This window comes from Aythya ferina (genome assembly GCF_964211825.1).
Source record: "Aythya ferina genome assembly, chromosome: 10".
In the NCBI taxonomy this organism is placed as follows: Eukaryota; Metazoa; Chordata; class Aves; order Anseriformes; family Anatidae; genus Aythya; species Aythya ferina.
This window is the reverse complement of record NC_140306.1, coordinates 8,774,229-8,790,576: the sequence shown is the minus strand read 5'-3', so window position 1 is coordinate 8,790,576 and position 16,348 is coordinate 8,774,229. Positions and strand designations below refer to the sequence as shown.

Sequence of the window (16,348 nt, the reverse complement as noted above, 5' to 3'; positions counted from 1 at the left end):
ATAACCTGCTGTTGGAAGACCATTCCTACCAGATACAGTGCTGTTTTTCTTTACTTATAAAGATGTGACACTGTCGTGCCTCAGAGGACTGAGGAGCAGGAGAGAAATCGGATAAATCGATTGTAAGGAAAGCTTGAGCTTGAAGCAGAGCTGGGATTGAGGATACCTGGCTTCAGTTTCTTTTTCTGCCACAGATGACTTTTACGCGCTCTAACAACTTTTTTTTTTTTTTTTTTTTTTTTTTTTTTTTTTGTCTTTCCTCCTGCTGCAGCATCAGGTTTATAATGCTTCTGGTCTGCTTCTGGCTCATTTGAGTGCTAATGCTTGGTGGAAGGATTTATCAGGAAAATGCCATACCAAAGCCAGGCTGGAGACCTCTGTGTGCCACTGGAAAACAGATGGCAAATAACACCGTAAGACGTGAACCTGCATCCACTGGCTTGTGGTTGTGATCCAGCCCCTGGTGGGACAGAGGTGTCTTAGGTGAGCTCTCTCTGTCCCAGCCTTGCTGGTAAGTTTGCTTTGAAGAGATCTGGACTTAAGTTTGCACAGTGAGCAAAACTGTACCTTCCCATCTGAGCAGCTCTGCTGGTGCTGCTGCGAGCCTGCAGGCTGGGCTGGCTGCCCCTGGCTCCCCAGCTGCTGCTGCTGCTGCTGCAGGTCCTGCGTTGCTGCCAAAACCCCCATGCTTCCCCCTGGTTGGGGGTTTCGGCTGGAGCAAGGTTCCTGGATGAGACCCGTTGGGCTGGACTTAGCAAGAGAGGAGCTTTTGTTGGCCTCTGTCAGAAATGCCATGTGTATTTGCAGGGAGTGGTACAAGCTACAGGGCTTCTTTGAATTTAGCTTCAAAATCTAATTTCAAAGGCAGCCACTTGCAAATTTCAAACTGTCTTTTAGTCTTAATGTTGAAAGCCCCTTGCATTCCCCCAGTGGCAATGCTCAGCAGCCCTTGAAATTATTTCCAGCATCTATCTTAAGTTTCAAAAGAAGGAAGCATGGGTAAAAAAGACAATCTAGATTCTCCTCAGTGATGCTGCATCAATACTTGGCTGATCTGTATAATGCTAAGCACAGCGAAGCAGAGCTGAGCTACCAGTTGCTAGCTAACGAGAGGATTAGCTATGCCTGCAGATGGGCTGGCATAACTTAAGCGAGAGGGCAAGTGTGTAGAAAAGTCAAACTCAGACTCCAGGGGAGGGTGGTGCTGCTTTTCCTCTGAAGAGCATCCTCTACACAAACAGTGGGCAGGAAAGCAGAGTGAAAGCAGTTGTTTGGCCGGGGCTTGACGAGTGTTTTGCTGTGAGTCAGTGCAGCTTTGCTTAATGTTTGTTACTACTAATAATTGTATTTATATTCCTGGCCAGCCCAAGTACTCAAAGGTTTATATGTGATAATCAAATCCAATCAAAATGCATTCACAAGCTCTCAAGTAGGATCCATTTAACAAATAGCATCCTCCAAGGTGGGTTGGAGAACAGGGAAATCAAGGGCATTAACAGAGCTTTCAAAGCCAAGAACTAACATAGCAGTGCCTTCTGTTCATCTGGAGAAGGGCTGGGGTAAGAACCCAGCCTGGGTGCGGGGAGGGGATGAGTACTGTGGTACCTATTGCTACCCAAAGCCTCGATCCTGGCAGGACCAGAATGGCATGATCCACTGGGTGCTGAGCAGCAATGTGGGACCGCCAGGGTACGACTAGACCCATGCCCCCCTATTTCCATGTTTTTATCTAGAATCAGTGTTCTACAAGCCTGTGTCACCCTGCAAATCCTTCTCAGTGCTGACGTGATCTTGAATTTCCTACAGTTCCTTTGAGGTTTCAGATGATTCAAAAGGAATTATCTGCTTCAGAGAGATCTTTGTCAATTGTTTTAATAGCCTGGAGAGAAAACTATTTGATCCTGCACTTAAATGTTTACATTTAATGGTTGTTTTAAATCTTCTGCTTATGTTGAAGTATAAAGTATTGCCATGCCACTGTAAAAGATGAACTGATTTTCCATCTTTTTAAATACAGAACAGAAATGTTTGCTGTTTATTTCTGCATTTTCTGCATGATGTTTGACATTTTTTTCCATCCTTATCTATTATGAAATCTGCAACCTTGCTAGGATTTAATGTCATGCTATTATATTAAATTTCCATATTTGTATTATTCTACAACTCACAGAACTTCCATTGATTCTTTTAGGTTCCTTTTTCAAATTGTCTGCTCTCTCTTGTTGCTGATTTATGCTCCTTGAGATCAGAGCCACTATTTTTCCCTTTGTGATTGAATTTTTAAATGTTTTATACAGCTCTAATTTAGCTGGATATTTTTCCTTTATAGCTGATGAAATCTGCTTTCATGATTGTAGATATTTATTTATTTATTTTACCTCCTAGGCATGATTTGCTCACACTTTATTTGCCTCAAAAGCATTCTCAGTTTCTGTTTTGGCTTGTCTGTTTTTGAGAGTATCAGCAGCCAGCATTAATGGTCAAGCTCCTATCTGCACAGAAGGAATGAGAAGTGGTTGTGAAGCCATGATGAATATTTAGGTTGGTGATTTGTTCTTCTTATCTGTTTTTTTTTTTTTTTTTTTTTTTTTTCTTCATCCAGGGAGACTGACTGCCGAACCACCTCAATGTATCTGCTGTACATTTTCTGTTAAAAAATACCAGCTTCTTAAGTGTTTCCTGAAGTTGGGCCCCTGTGGTAATGTAACTTCTTCAGCATATTATGGTAGGTGTATTTCAGCAGGTCTGGAGGGGTCTCAGAGTGATGGCTCTTAATGCACCGTGGTAGGATTCTATACTAACTGGGTCTTAAATTTATAGACAAGCCTATAATTCTGTTTTCTTTGTGTTTAGGAGGCAAACACAGCAGTTTGAGTCAGGACAGAGCAGGAATTACAGCAGTGGGTGTCTTGATAGAGATGTAAAAAGGTGCCAACTCAGTAGAGGACCAACAAAAGCAGCTTAGTCAGGAAGGAGAGGGGTCTAGACTCACACTGAGACACTTCAGCTGCTTTCTGACCTGCAGGCAAATCTCCCTCAGGGGCTGGTGGGTGGGAGATGGACCCCTCAGAGAGACCATCAGCTGCACCAGAAGAATGAGGTGAAGCTTCAGGTACTGCAGTAAGCAGAGCCCAGGGACGTTGCTGCCTGGGGTTTGGATTTCGGCTGTGCAGGGCTCACTGCTCACTGCTGCTTTCTCACAGCAAGGCAAGTGATGAGGAGGTTGTGATTTAAGGACCTGTTCCGTGGGGTAAGCTGGGTTAAGCAGGGGGGGGATTGGTCAACCGTAAGAGCTCATGGTGGTGGAAATGAAAGAGAAAATAATAATTGCAAATAGCAGGTGAAAGCAGTTGAAATTAATTAGAACTGCAGCATGAGGTGAAGATGCAGACAGCTATGCACTATGCTGTATATAACTACCTGCTGATTGCCACCATCTCTTTGTTTGTCCACAGTTCCTCCAGACAATCATACCCCTTTGCTTGAGGAGTCAGAGGAACAATTAGATTTTGGCCTCAGAGAGAAATCCTCTAACTTGAACAAGTAAGACACCCATGCTGCTTATTCTATGCTTTTCATATGCTTATTGACTGTTAGTTTACTATTTGACAAGTGAAACCAAGAAGATATGATATTATTTTCCCTTTTCAAATTTTTTTCTATAAATTTATATATAAAGGCCCTGCAGAAACCAAGTTCCCCCCTATTGTTCTTGTTATTGGCATTATACATAGATAAAACAATCTAAGAGAGTATTTTTCCTAGTTAGGTAGAGCAGAGATACAATGTACCATAGGCACATCTGTCAACATGATACCCCTGCCTGTCTTTATTTTTGCAGTTTGCTTGTGGTCCATTTAGAATTAGATTACGACTGATTGGTTCCTGCATTCAAACTACTTCACACAACGCTCCATCCACTGGCATATAAAACAAAACCGAGGCGACTGGAAAGCCTGAGGGACCAATTCCAAATATCACTGTGCAATAAAACCTGTATTTTCTTAATTTTTTATTGATTCAGCACTCATTCTCCTGTAATGCTGCTGCGGTAATATTAAAACCCAGTGACTGACAGTGGCATCCCATAGAAGTGATTTAAATAGCAGTACCGGGGAAGAAAGTAGGCTTTGTTTTTGCAGCAATTTTGCTCAAACTGGCCCAGAGGATCTCCCTTGCAGGAAGGGAATATACTATGCACCTTTTCCCCTTTGAAATACATCTTCCTTATTTCTGCCAGCCCTGTACCGTGCCTGTGAAGTCAACAGATTTCCTGCTGCTAACACTGCTGGGTGCAGCCTGCAGCCCTTAAAAGCAAGCATGAATATTTGGTTTGTACATGGGAACTGGTTATTTGTGTGGGGTAGGGAAATGATGTTCAAATGCAAACCCCAGACTGCTCTTCATGTGATATAAACATAAAACAAATGAAAAAAAGCGTTCCTGTGAAATGCAAGAGTTTGGCTAATTAATAATTGCAAAATGTGTGCTGCTTGCAGGTGGTAATTTGAAAGGACCTCATAAGGCCTGGATTCACAGAGCCAGCCAGTGAAGAGGGAAGTGGGTGTGGGAACTCCTTGAAGAGCCTGGAAATCCTGGCCTGCCTGTGGGAAATGGGATGGGATGGAGATTTTATGTGTTACAGACCTCCAGAGTGTGCAGCACTGTGCTGACAGGAGGTATTTCTCATTCCCTGCCGCCTGTGAGGCTTTTGGGGAAGCAGGGTATTCCCAGAACTCTGGTATGGGTTTCTGCTCCCTATAGGCATGCACAAGTGAATGGGAAGGCTAAAAATGAAATAAAGCTGGGAAGAAGATATATGGGAGCTCCAGAGGCTGCTGGATGGTAACTGGTTTCTCTGTCAGGACAAGTTAATCTGCACTCATAAGTGTCTCTGAACCATAAAAGAGCCATGGCCCAGGGTCTGTTTCTGGCCTGGGGAGATGGTGATGGAAGCAGCCTGCTGTGGTGGTTCCCTAAGGCCTGGCAGAGATGATATTTCATGTTGGGGCAGATATAAAACTGTAATGTGTTTTGGGCCCCAAACTTGGAAACAAAAGCCAGAGAAAGTTTGATCAAAATGGTCCCCATTGCAATGCATTAGCCCAGAACCAATCACAGATACTAAAATTTGATTACATGTAAGCCTGAAGTAACCCAAAATTGTTCAGTGCAATTTGTGGAAGAGGACAGTGGCCAAGCATCTGTAGGGGCTGAGTGCTTAGATTGAAGCTAAGGGCCTTCCCCCTTGGCACACCCTGATTGTGAAACAACTCAAACCCACCCTAGAAAACGAGAAGCTGAGCTCTCATCCTAAACCAGCACCTCTACAGCTGAGGGTGGAAGTGACCCACTTTGATTCTAAGTGATCATTTCATTTGCTTTGCAAACTCTGCTTGTTCTTGATACCAGATACTGACTAAAAGTGAAAAAAAGGTGGGTCGGCCCTCGGCTGAGTGGCACAAGCAGCCCTTGCACTTCAGGGACACACAGGCACCTCTCACTTGGTGCAGGGTGGCTGGGAGCTGAAAACACCACGATCTTCAGGGGTTCCCCATCCCCATGGGGAAATTTTTCACCCTGGTCCTGGTGAGGGACCAATGCCCCATCCCCTTGCTGCTTCCCAAAGCTGCTCTCCAAGCTGTAGCTCTGCATTTGTTTTCTGTCGACCGAAGTCAGGCAGTACTATTGTTTGGGTGTGATTCAGAATGAATATTGAGTGTGCCTCTAAGATAAAGTCATTATTTAGGAGCTCATTAAAGTACTGGCCTTGAAAAAATTTCCCACTGCTAATATCCTCTTCCATCACTGTGTCAAGGATCGTGGCTAGTTTAGAAAAAGAGCTGTGGGCTCGGAGTGCTGCTGTAGCACCTCTCTCCTCCTACCTGGGGAATGCTTACTTCTTTAAGCTTAGAGCTAAGAAAGCACCAGGTGTTAACATGAGCTGTAAATTGCTTATTTAGCAGTAGTCCCTCTGCAAAATCCCTCAGCACCCTCATTTCCCGAAAAGACCCCGAGGTTCTCTTCTCTCTCTGCTCCCAGAAGGTAACTTGGGCAGAAATGAGTTTCTGGGCTTCCCAGGAGTAAAGTGCTTCCTTGCGGCACTGCTGCAGTTCCCTGGGTGAAGGTTCTCAGAGTTTGTTGGCAACCAGCAAGGTTTTTGGCTCATCATAGCCAGGTTTTGGAGGACAGCAAGTGTCCATGATGGAGAGCTGGGCTGCAGCCCGCCTTCTCTCCAGATGCTGTGCAAAGTCCTGCTTCAGCTTAAATAAATACTAATTTGCACTAATGGCATTTAATCCTCTTCAAACCATAATTTACAGTATCAGATTATTATCATAATATCTGATCTACAGTTCTTAATGCTTTATTGTTATCCCATTACAGGGAGGTTCTGCTGGCACTGCATATTGTCTATTTCTCTTACAAATGTTCTACAGAAACCTTATTAATTATTAGTCCCATAAAACACCTGTTAATGTTACCATTTTAATAAATCTCCTTCTTAATTAAATTAGGTGGTTCTGATAGTAATCCTCTAATGTCCACTGCCTTTCTGTTCTCATCACAGTCTGATTGTACAGTGAGAAGCAGTGCTCAATTATAATTGATGTAGGACATAACTCAGAACCAAATTATAACATATAAAGCCATATGATCATTGAGGAATATAATAGATCTTCACACTAAAGTGTCATTTGGATTGATTGGTGCTGTTTCTAGAGCCTTGTTAGAGGTGAGAAAAGGCTTAATTCAAAAGGACATTTTTTAATTTTCTCTTTCTCTCTCTTTTTCTTAAACTCACGCACTCTATTCTCTTCTTGATGCACAGCCTCTAATTCAGCTACTTTGGTGTAGTGTTCACAACACTTACTGTCCCAATTGTGTTTCAGTTCTAAAGCTGATCTTTTTTTTCTCTCCTTTCATTTTTTTTATTTTTTATTTTTTTTTTATTTTTAATTTTGTAAAGGCAGACTACATGATGATTTTATTTAATGATTTAATAAAACTTTTTTCTCCTGAGATAGGTGCAAGAAATCTTGCTGATCTATTACTGCTGCTACCCAAGCATGAAAATACAGTTATATATGATACAGCAATACTGAAGCTATAAGCAAAAAATTAAAAGCGGATCAGAACTAAGATCTTACCCTAGCTAGAAAGTTGGGTAGGCAACAGGAAGATTTCCTGCAGTAGGGCAAAAGTGCTGCTCACTTGGGTCCAGGTCAGTTCCCTCTATGGAACCTTGAGGGAAACCTGTGATGTCTGGGCACCTCATGGTCTTACTACTTCTTCTCAGCCCTGGGAGTGGGAATGTCCCATGTTTTATGGGGCTAGTGATGGCTACTTACATCTCAGGACACCCTAGAGCAAACAGTGGAGTTTTCCCAGTGGTGAGATTCTGATTGTCAGCTCTCCAGACCTCCGTTGCCACTGGGGAAAGCCTCTTGACATTGCTTCGCTGCCAACCTCCCCTCCCATCATACTCATTTGCTTTCCCCATGGCAGCTGCAGTCATTTATTGCCCAGAAAAGCAGCACAGCAAAATGAATGTGTGGTTTTAATTGATTTTAGTATAGCTCAGAAGTTCACATTGCAGCAGTTCCTCCTTGGAGCCTCAGGTGTTACACAGGTAACTTGTAGGTGCTTGAAACCCCCCCCCGAAAAAAAATGAGGAGCTGGTTCAGTAAATCTAACAGAGTTGTGAGCCTTTTCCTAACATTTTGCTAGTGCCTGAACCACAGCCTCTGCTTGTTGTGGGGCTGCAGGAACTTGTGAGGAGCAGATCGTGCAGCTGAGGCGTGCAGCGAAGCTCCAGCTCCCAGGGCCCATGCTGGATTTTCTTGTGGGAAAGAGGCGATGCCCATTTCCTCATTGCCTCCTGGCTCTTAGAGGAAGATCCTTCATTCACTCGCAACACAATGTGCTAATAGACTGAGTTTCCTGGAGCTGAGTGCTGCCTGCCCCAGGTCAATGGAACCTCTTCCATCTCTCCTGCTTTTGCTGTCTGAGAGGAGCCTGCAGCGTGGCACCACGCAGGGGGGCATCCTCCGAGCTGCCGAGCTGGCGTTGCTAAGAGACTTGGCCTTGTGGAGGAGCAACAGCCATTAACTTGTTGGGAGTGGAGAAGGAACCGGGAATTAAAGTAATTTGAAAACACTTCTACCTTCATACCTTAATTGCAAACAGAGGGAAATTAGCCTGAAATCTGGGGTGTTCTGGTTACTCTTGCAATGTGGCTGCTCTAATGGGTTTCGTGGATGTTTCGCAGTGGGGCTGCAGCTGTGGGTAATTACTGCTGTCCTCGCGCTCTCTTGGGGCACATTTAACCTGTGCAAAATGTGACAGAGCCCAGCATCTGCTTGGTCCTGCCTCTGCTCGGTCCACAGAGATGCTCAGAGGCTATTAGCTGGTTAAATGTGGTGATGCTTGGAAGCAGCGTGTGGCCCAGCCTTACCGAACTTTGGTAGATGGAGCATGTCTGCTGAGCTGTGTTCCTGCTAGAAGAGGGGTGATGCAATAGGAGATAATGCTTTTACTGTCTTGGTTTCAGAGCATTTTTGGGAAAGTTGCACAACTCTGTTGGGAGAAGGGAGGCAGGGCACGGAGTCAGTCTTGTCCCAGGCACACTGCCCTTTGTGCCTCACCCTTCTCAAATAATTCTTTGGACCATTTAACATCATAAAATTGTGTTCGTGGGCCTTTTGCAAGAAACAGTGTGTGACTTCAGCCTTGGGAGGCCTGATCCTGCCCAGCAACACCCTGGGGAAAGGGAAGCTTGGGGGGGGCTGAGTTATCATCCCTTCTGCTCTGGCCAGGGCAGTGCAGGGCACAGCTGAGCTCTTCTGTGCAGTGAGGTGCTTGTCCTGCATCCTGAGCAGAGACAATCGCTTACTGCATGTCAGCGGCATGTAGCGGAAAATTTATGTATGATTTCTCTCCGTTCAGACTGAGCAGAAATGCCATTCTGTGAGAGAAGTGGGCCTCCACAGAGCTGAATGGCTCAAAGAATAGGTCCTATCAAGGCTGATAATCTTCCCTAGTGATAACGCAGTGGATTATACAGCGATTGGATGTTGAGAGTACACTGACCTTAATCTCCCTTAACTTTGGTTTTCTCTCCCATCAGATAATAATGGAGAAAGTACAACATGTGCCATAGAAGATTACACACATCCTGCCACACTTCACAGATGGCTGATACAAAAATCAGAGACAATGCTAAAATAATTAAAAAGCCCACAAAAATAAACCAGTGCATTCAGCTTCTTTGTGAGGCTGTGGCTAAGGAAACTGAGCCAGCCGGCCTGAAATGCACAATATAAATGTAAGCAGATCTTATTAAGATTCTGTGTGGCTGTTAAAGCATCCTCAGCCATTGCTACAGCTTAGCATCGCTACTAATGGGGAAGAGAGGGAGAGATTAGTTTAGGCTACTTTGAGACAGCACAGATACACGCAGGAGACATTCTCTGTTGCTCAAACTTGTATTTCACTGACCTGCTATGTGACGAGAGGAGTGCCAAAAATACAGAAGAGTTGGCACATAAAATCCATGTCTACTCTATCTACTCTGTCAAGGCTAAAAAAAAAAAGTCCTGAATGAGCCTTAGAGAGTCAACAAATCACTAAAATAGCAGCTAAAGAAGGAAGTTCAGCACAAGTTCAACTCATTAAAATTCCTGCTAATGTATGCTCTTGCAAACCAGTGGGCTGAGCGTGATTCTGGTGAGCGGAAGGATGCATGTGAACTCGTACACAAGTAGGAAACGGACAAGGTTGATGTGGCTGACCTTCAGCATTGAAGTCTGATCGTTCCTGTCATTTGACATGGCTATGCGGGAAGAAAAGGTCAGTGGTGCACCTCTGAGCTGGAGATGGTGAGAAATCAGCTTTCTGCACAGCTTTCTTGGGCAAATCCACAGCTGTGTGCAGAAGAGCGTGGCATATTGATGTCTCGTACTTTTGGTCGTACTATGTGAGGTCCCAAAGGGGAGAGCAACTGTGTGAAGGAGTGGCCATAGGAGAGTATGAACATAGGTCGTTCATTTAGAAAGCACCTGTAACTAATGGCAATTCTCAATTAAAAAGCAGAAGAGGCCTATGAACAATGAATATATTCCTTTTCTGTTCTTCCACGCAGCCAATGTGGAAAAAAGGAGATTTAAATCTTCTATCTGTACCTTATGTACATTTCTCATCAACTCCAATGGGAGTTTTGCTGAGGAAGTGCAAAACAGGGCTGGTAACTTTATTTCCATTTACTCAATAGTTCTGAGATTGAAAACGATAGAGACTGGGCAGAAGAAATAACAGGGGCATCTCATATCCATGTGTCGCTTCATTAAACATCTGAAAATGGCAATGAAAAAGCAGAGATTGCAGAATGAGATTTCCAGACAGCAGGATGATAGCATAAAAGACTCTGTCCTCTGCTTGTACAATACACATGTGGTCAGAAAAATAAAGGCAGCAAACTATCTTACTGTATAATAGATGAGAATTTTCATAGCTGCTATTTTGGATGCACAGGAAGTAGAAAAGTGTTTTACACAAGAGAGTCACTTGTTAACTTCGGGTATGTGATATGTGAATGTATAACTGAGATAAAAAGTCACGTGGTCTTATCCTTCTCCTTGACAGGAAATATTTGCATTCAGAAGCTCAAGAACTTACATTGAGCAGCTAAGGAATATATGACAAAATATTGTAATGCTAACTGACATTGTGTGCAAGAAAATTAGTCTTTACAAAATTTGTTATTTGCCTTTGTTGCTGTTTTAAATAGAAAATATTTGATCGAGCTTTGCTCCCTGAATGTGGTGAAAGGAGTTAGACTCGATGATCCTTATGGGTCCCTTCTAACTGGGGATATTCTATGATTCTATTTTATGAAAAAAGTTACTAGGCCACATGTTTCTGCAAAACTGCCCAAAGGTGTGATGGTTCCTGAAGGCCAGGTTGCTCTTTGGACCTCGCAGAGCGGTGGCCATGGACAGCAGAGCAGTCCTCCCATTTTCAGACCCCTCTTTTGGAAGTCATAGCATCCAACATCTTATCTCCTTTCTGAATTGGAGAAATGGGAATGAAGCAATCCTGTGCTTCAGTAAGCCTAAAGGGTCCAGGCCTGAGGGATTTCTGTTTCTCCTTGCTCGTGCTTTTTGCTAACAAAGGGCTTGTTGTGAAAAGCACCCCAAAGCTGAACTGGGTAAATGATCTTCATAGGAATCAAGGTCAGCTGAGCTGGGAGGAGACTGCTGGGTGAGTGGGATCAAAGTCCAAAGTCTTTGAGGAGCCCAGCAGAAACCCCTGGGCCTGGAAGTGGTCCTGCTGCTTCTAGATATGCACAAATGGCGTCTGCTCCCAAACTGCAGCTCCCTGCACACCTTTGGACAGAGTCTGCAGGGGCTTCCTGCCTTGCTGGTGGGGCCCTGCTGGTGGCACCCAGGCAGTAACTTTGGGCATGCGGTGGCACCAGGGTAAGGAGGTGAGGTGGGACATCTCAGTCCCTGCACTGACACCCAACAGCCTAGTGCTGCTGATGGAAAGTAGCACACAGCACAAGATGCAGCCTCTGTGCTCCCTAATGGATACATGCTGGGTTTTCAAGCATCTGTGCATCTTCTCCTGGTTATCTGCGGCTGAGCCCTTGTTCCAAGGAGCATCGTGCTCTCCGCCCAGCCCCAGCAGTGGCTCCTCCAAGCTTGCTCTGTTGTGTCTGTGCCTGTTGCTTGGCACTTGGAGGATGAAATGGAAGGCAGCGAGAGTGATGGTGATTAAATGATCAGTGAGAAGAACCTGAGCTGAATGTTGACAGGGAAATTAGTGGTGCTGGTAGCTTTGAGGAGAGTAAGGGGCTGTGCTTTCTTCTATTCTCTTTGTGGCACTGGGGGAATGCTGGGCAACTCCTTCCTGATCCTTCTCTAATTAAAAGGTTTCTCTGGGTGAGGACTGGAATGCATGAGGAAGCAACAAACTGAACGCTGCGAGGTCCCCGCTCTGCCTCTTGTGGTGAGGCTGGTGAGGAAATTGCCCCTTGACTTCTGCAAGTTTGTGTTGCTTTCAGCAGCAGCCGGTCTCCCTCACAGACGAGATGGCTGACTGCAGGGTTTTCTGTCCCTGGCCACCCTTTAGTGTCAGTGAGCAGCCTGCTGAGTGCAGGAATCGTCCCAGGTGCCAAGGCAGAAGTGTGCTGAGGGTGGTAGGGCTCTGCTAATGCTAAGTCAGGAGAGGAAAAGAAAGGCATTGAAGGAAGAAACTGCAACCCTGGTGTGCTGGAGGTACCACAGCCCTCCTGGGGTGGCTACGGGAGAGCATCCCAGGGGTATGACCTGGGGATATAACCCCTGCTCTTAGCTGAGCTCCTCAGCACAGGCCAAAAAAACCATTCACTAAGGCAAATCACACACACACACAAATGGGAAATGCTTCAGGTTGATCCAAAGGGATGTTTTGGAAGTTTTCTCTGAAACATCAATATCTTATTATTTTCTTAAAGGCTTGGTTAGAAAGAAATGGAAAAGAAGGTCTGTTTTCCTGTAGATAGGAGACAGTTTTTGAAAGTTATAGTTGTAAGTAATTTTGTTTTGAAATTAGATTTCAAAAGGTGCACCCCCAAATGCTAAAAGAATGTCCAAGTGTATTTTATATATATATTTTTTGGTTTAAAGATTGGGATTTTTTTGACCTGAGCAAAACAACTCAACAGTTCAATAGCATTTCAAAATAATCAAGTGAATCTAGATTTGCATGTTCTAGAAGAAAATATTTATTTCCAAAATAATCCAATAAGCTCTCCATTGCATCACCTCCTGATCTGTCTTTGTGTTAAGAGGGAGGTTTGTTCCTATCCTTCCAATACATTTTTTTTTTTTTTTACTTTAATAAGTAAAACTCATGCATAGTGTAAACACGCTAAAAAGTACACGCCCTATTGAATTTTCTGAGATGAGTATTTTAAATCCAGCCTTTCCCAAAGCTCCAGACATGCATTATTTACAATGGAGAATAATAATGTAACAAAGCTGTATTATATTAAAATTGGTCTGTAAAATATTACGATTATCATTTTTCGTAGCTTGACTTAAGGTGCACAGTTTATATAAAACAATATGAATTATTTTCTGTTACAAAAAAATATTCAGTGTGGGCTCTGTGTATTACAATTATTAATCTTTCTATTTAAATGCAAATTTTTTCTTTCAACTGAGAGCTAAAGATACTTTTTATACAACTAATAAAACACAACTTTGATCTTCTGATCCCTCATCAGGGAGATGGCTTTCTCAGTTGTGTTTGGGATGTCTCTGCCAGAACGTGTTGTTCCTTTACAGCAACGATGCTTTCTTCATAAATACATTGAAAATTGCTTCCTGTTAGAAATGAAATATTCATTTGTACAGCAAGGTATTACTTGGGAAATCCTCGGTTGCTTTGTTTTTTGTAGTAAGAGAAAAGAGCTAAAAAGAGTAGTGTCCTTTTTGTGGGCATATGCAGTGCCTGAAAAGCAGGAGGGTGGTTTATCCTTAGAAAGTCCTTCTTTGAGTCCTAGTGGGTTTGCTGCTCTGAGAAACTTTAAATTAAGATTTCTTTGAGCAGGTTGGTTTCAGCTTGTATGGGGCTCAGTGGTGTGGCTCTCCCCTGCTCTTCCCAGCTGCACAAGGGAGGTGGAAGTGGCCAGGCTGGACTAGAAGGAGACTTCTGACATTTGGTCACTGGGAGCTGAAACCAGCCTGTGTTTCTTTTGCAGGTCCCACCAAGTGTGCAAGAAAACCGCAGTGCTCAAGGAGAGAATTAACTCGTAGCTATCAGACAGCTCGTGTCCTGAAGCGGAAATTACAGCCATTTATGTGATTTCAGGCTAATTTCTGCCAGTACTTGTTCTGCTAAGTACTGCTACTACCCTGAGCAGCTCCGAGGAAGGCTTCTTTAATCAGGTTTGTAGTGTCTGCCTTGCAGTTACCAGCATTAGTAAAGGAGGTTGAAAGCTAGGTGGCACCTCCATCTTTCAGCCTTGCCTATGCAGGACTCCCCTTTCCATGTTCCAAGAAATGCCATGTCCTGCTGGTGGAAATCTGCCTCATTTTCTCCCAGGTCTGGTGTGGGCATGTTTTCCTCTGGCCACTGGCTGCCCCCTGGTCTCCCATGTTAGTTTTGGTCTGGGTGACCCAAAGTGGGAGCTTGGCTGCTCCAGCCAGTGGAAGTGGTAATTGAAAAGGGTAAAGCAGGGAGCAGTGTTATAATTAACTGGCCGCATTAGGCGTTTTACAGCACTGACACCTCACAAGAGTGGAAGTTTAATGAGAATGGAGAGAGGCTCAAAAGCAATCCATTTTCCTGGTAAAGAGTGTAATGAAGGTGTGAAATGATGCACAGCTAACTAAACCTGTCTGTAATAGCCTCTCTGTTATAATGTAGTGATCTGACAGACTTTAGGAAAAAAAAAAAAGAAAACACAACAAGACAATGTGTGTGTGTATATATATATATATATATATATAATATATATATTCATTTCCTTACAGTGCTAATGTAAGGTGTAGTACAGCTTCAGTGGGTGTGCCACGTATAAGTCTGGTGCTGAAATGTGTGAAGAACTGCTTTAGGAACCAAACCACTCATTTGTGACGTGAAGAGCAACATGTGAAGAGCAACCCGATGTGTGCGCCTCAGAATCAGGCCCTACAGTGAGCCCCGGGACCAGCTCTGCTGTGGCACAGCCTGTGCCTCTGTGACCCACCTGCAGCCTGCCCACCACCATCCCTGCAGAAACCTGCAGTGAATTCCTTGTGGAGCTGCCAAGGAGGGGCTGGGAAATTAGCATCAAGGTATTTTTTGACTGTTTGCTTGAAAAGATGCTGTGTCTCTGATTATTAGTTTGAAATTCACTGGTAGCAGCTGTAACCAGTGTACTTTGCACGGCAAAACCCTGCAATCTGTCACCGCGATCACATCTCTCCGCCTTCATTTGCAAGTAAAGCACTAGATCAGGGGGGTGCAGAGGGAACTGGAGTGAGCATGGCATCTACGGGGCTGCTGGTAGCAGGTAGGAGCGAGCAGGCCTTGGAGGAACCTGGTGCTGCCCCGGCAGCACCTCTTTGCAGCATCTGTGTGCTCCCCCATCGGGGCAGGGGTTGAAGGACATAGTCTATGAAACACTAAGCATGCAGATGAAGTATAAACATGGAGATAAACACTGTAAACACTGTTAGTTGTAATCAGGATGTAAATACCCAAGCCAATAAACTGCAACTCGTGCAATTAATTTTACTCTCTGAGGCAGTCTCCATCACTCGTCAGGACTTGCGTGATATGGCTGAGCTTTTGCATAGCTGCTCACAGGACACAGCCTTCATTTCTGAACTGCCTGTGTTTTGCATGTGGCAGATGGTGGAGGGTCGTGAAGCGTAATTGTGGAGCATCAATGCTCCAGCTCTCCTGCAGGGAGCATCGTATCCTGATGGGCAACTCAGGAACACCAGGATCCTATAGGAAAGAGGCTGCTTTTGAAGATCTCAATCGTATGATTTATGATATATAATGCTTGCATTTCTGTACAGTGTGATTCCACTCTAGAGGCTTGCTGTTGTTGGTGCTCAAATTTGTTTTTGTTTAGTACATCACAGGACTTGGAGAAATGCTGTTTTGGCAAAATATGTTGAAGACTATGTAAACACTACACAAGCTTTCTATGTACTCCATGTGTCTTCTTCAGTATATTTAAATGATCCAGCCATGCAGTTACAGCACACCTATTAATACAAGTTAATACAAAGGCATAATTATTTTATGGGAGCACTTAAGTTATATTTTTATAAAGAGAACAAGAGGATCCCCTGAGACACTGTTGTACAAATAATGAAGGACAGAAGCTCAATTAGTGAATGAACAGAAAGGAAAAGTGAGGCATGAATAATGTAAAATAGAGCATAACTCAGCAGGCATATTAGTTTGTATAATATACTGCTTCTTATACATTAAAAGGCTGCATTGAGGAATGAAGTACCTGCTTTTCCTATGGCAGTTTTCTAAACTGGCATTGTCAGAATATTTTCTTTTGCAGTTTTCTGACTTGAGACAAGAAAAGTCGATTCCTTAATTCTAAATTGATGGAGGTGTCACTTTGATACTTCCATTTACTTTTTTCATTATAGAAAGAGCAGAAATTGTCCAGAATTATTTCTTCATTTCACGTTCCCCTGAGACTCCAACAACAACAAGAAGTGATATTTTTTGTCCATATAATTTTAGATTATTATTTTTCAGGTGGCAATATATAGAAGCATGAGCCTCAGTGGTTGACCAGAAAGTAAAGAAACCAAGAACTGAGCCTACAGAAATAAACCTA

At 43.7% G+C, this 16,348-nt stretch overlaps 1 long non-coding RNA gene across 1 annotated transcript; it reads left to right on the top strand.

Moving 5' to 3' along the window:
* The first annotated feature begins 1,167 nt into the window (after positions 1–1,167).
* On the top strand, positions 1,168–15,265 carry LOC311442379. The gene is made up of 5 exons (XR_014696596.1): positions 1,168–1,299; positions 2,603–2,725; positions 3,456–3,543; positions 13,751–13,937; positions 14,526–15,265. It is a non-coding gene; the product is annotated as an uncharacterized lncRNA (long non-coding RNA).
* The last annotated feature ends 1,083 nt before the right edge of the window (positions 15,266–16,348 follow it).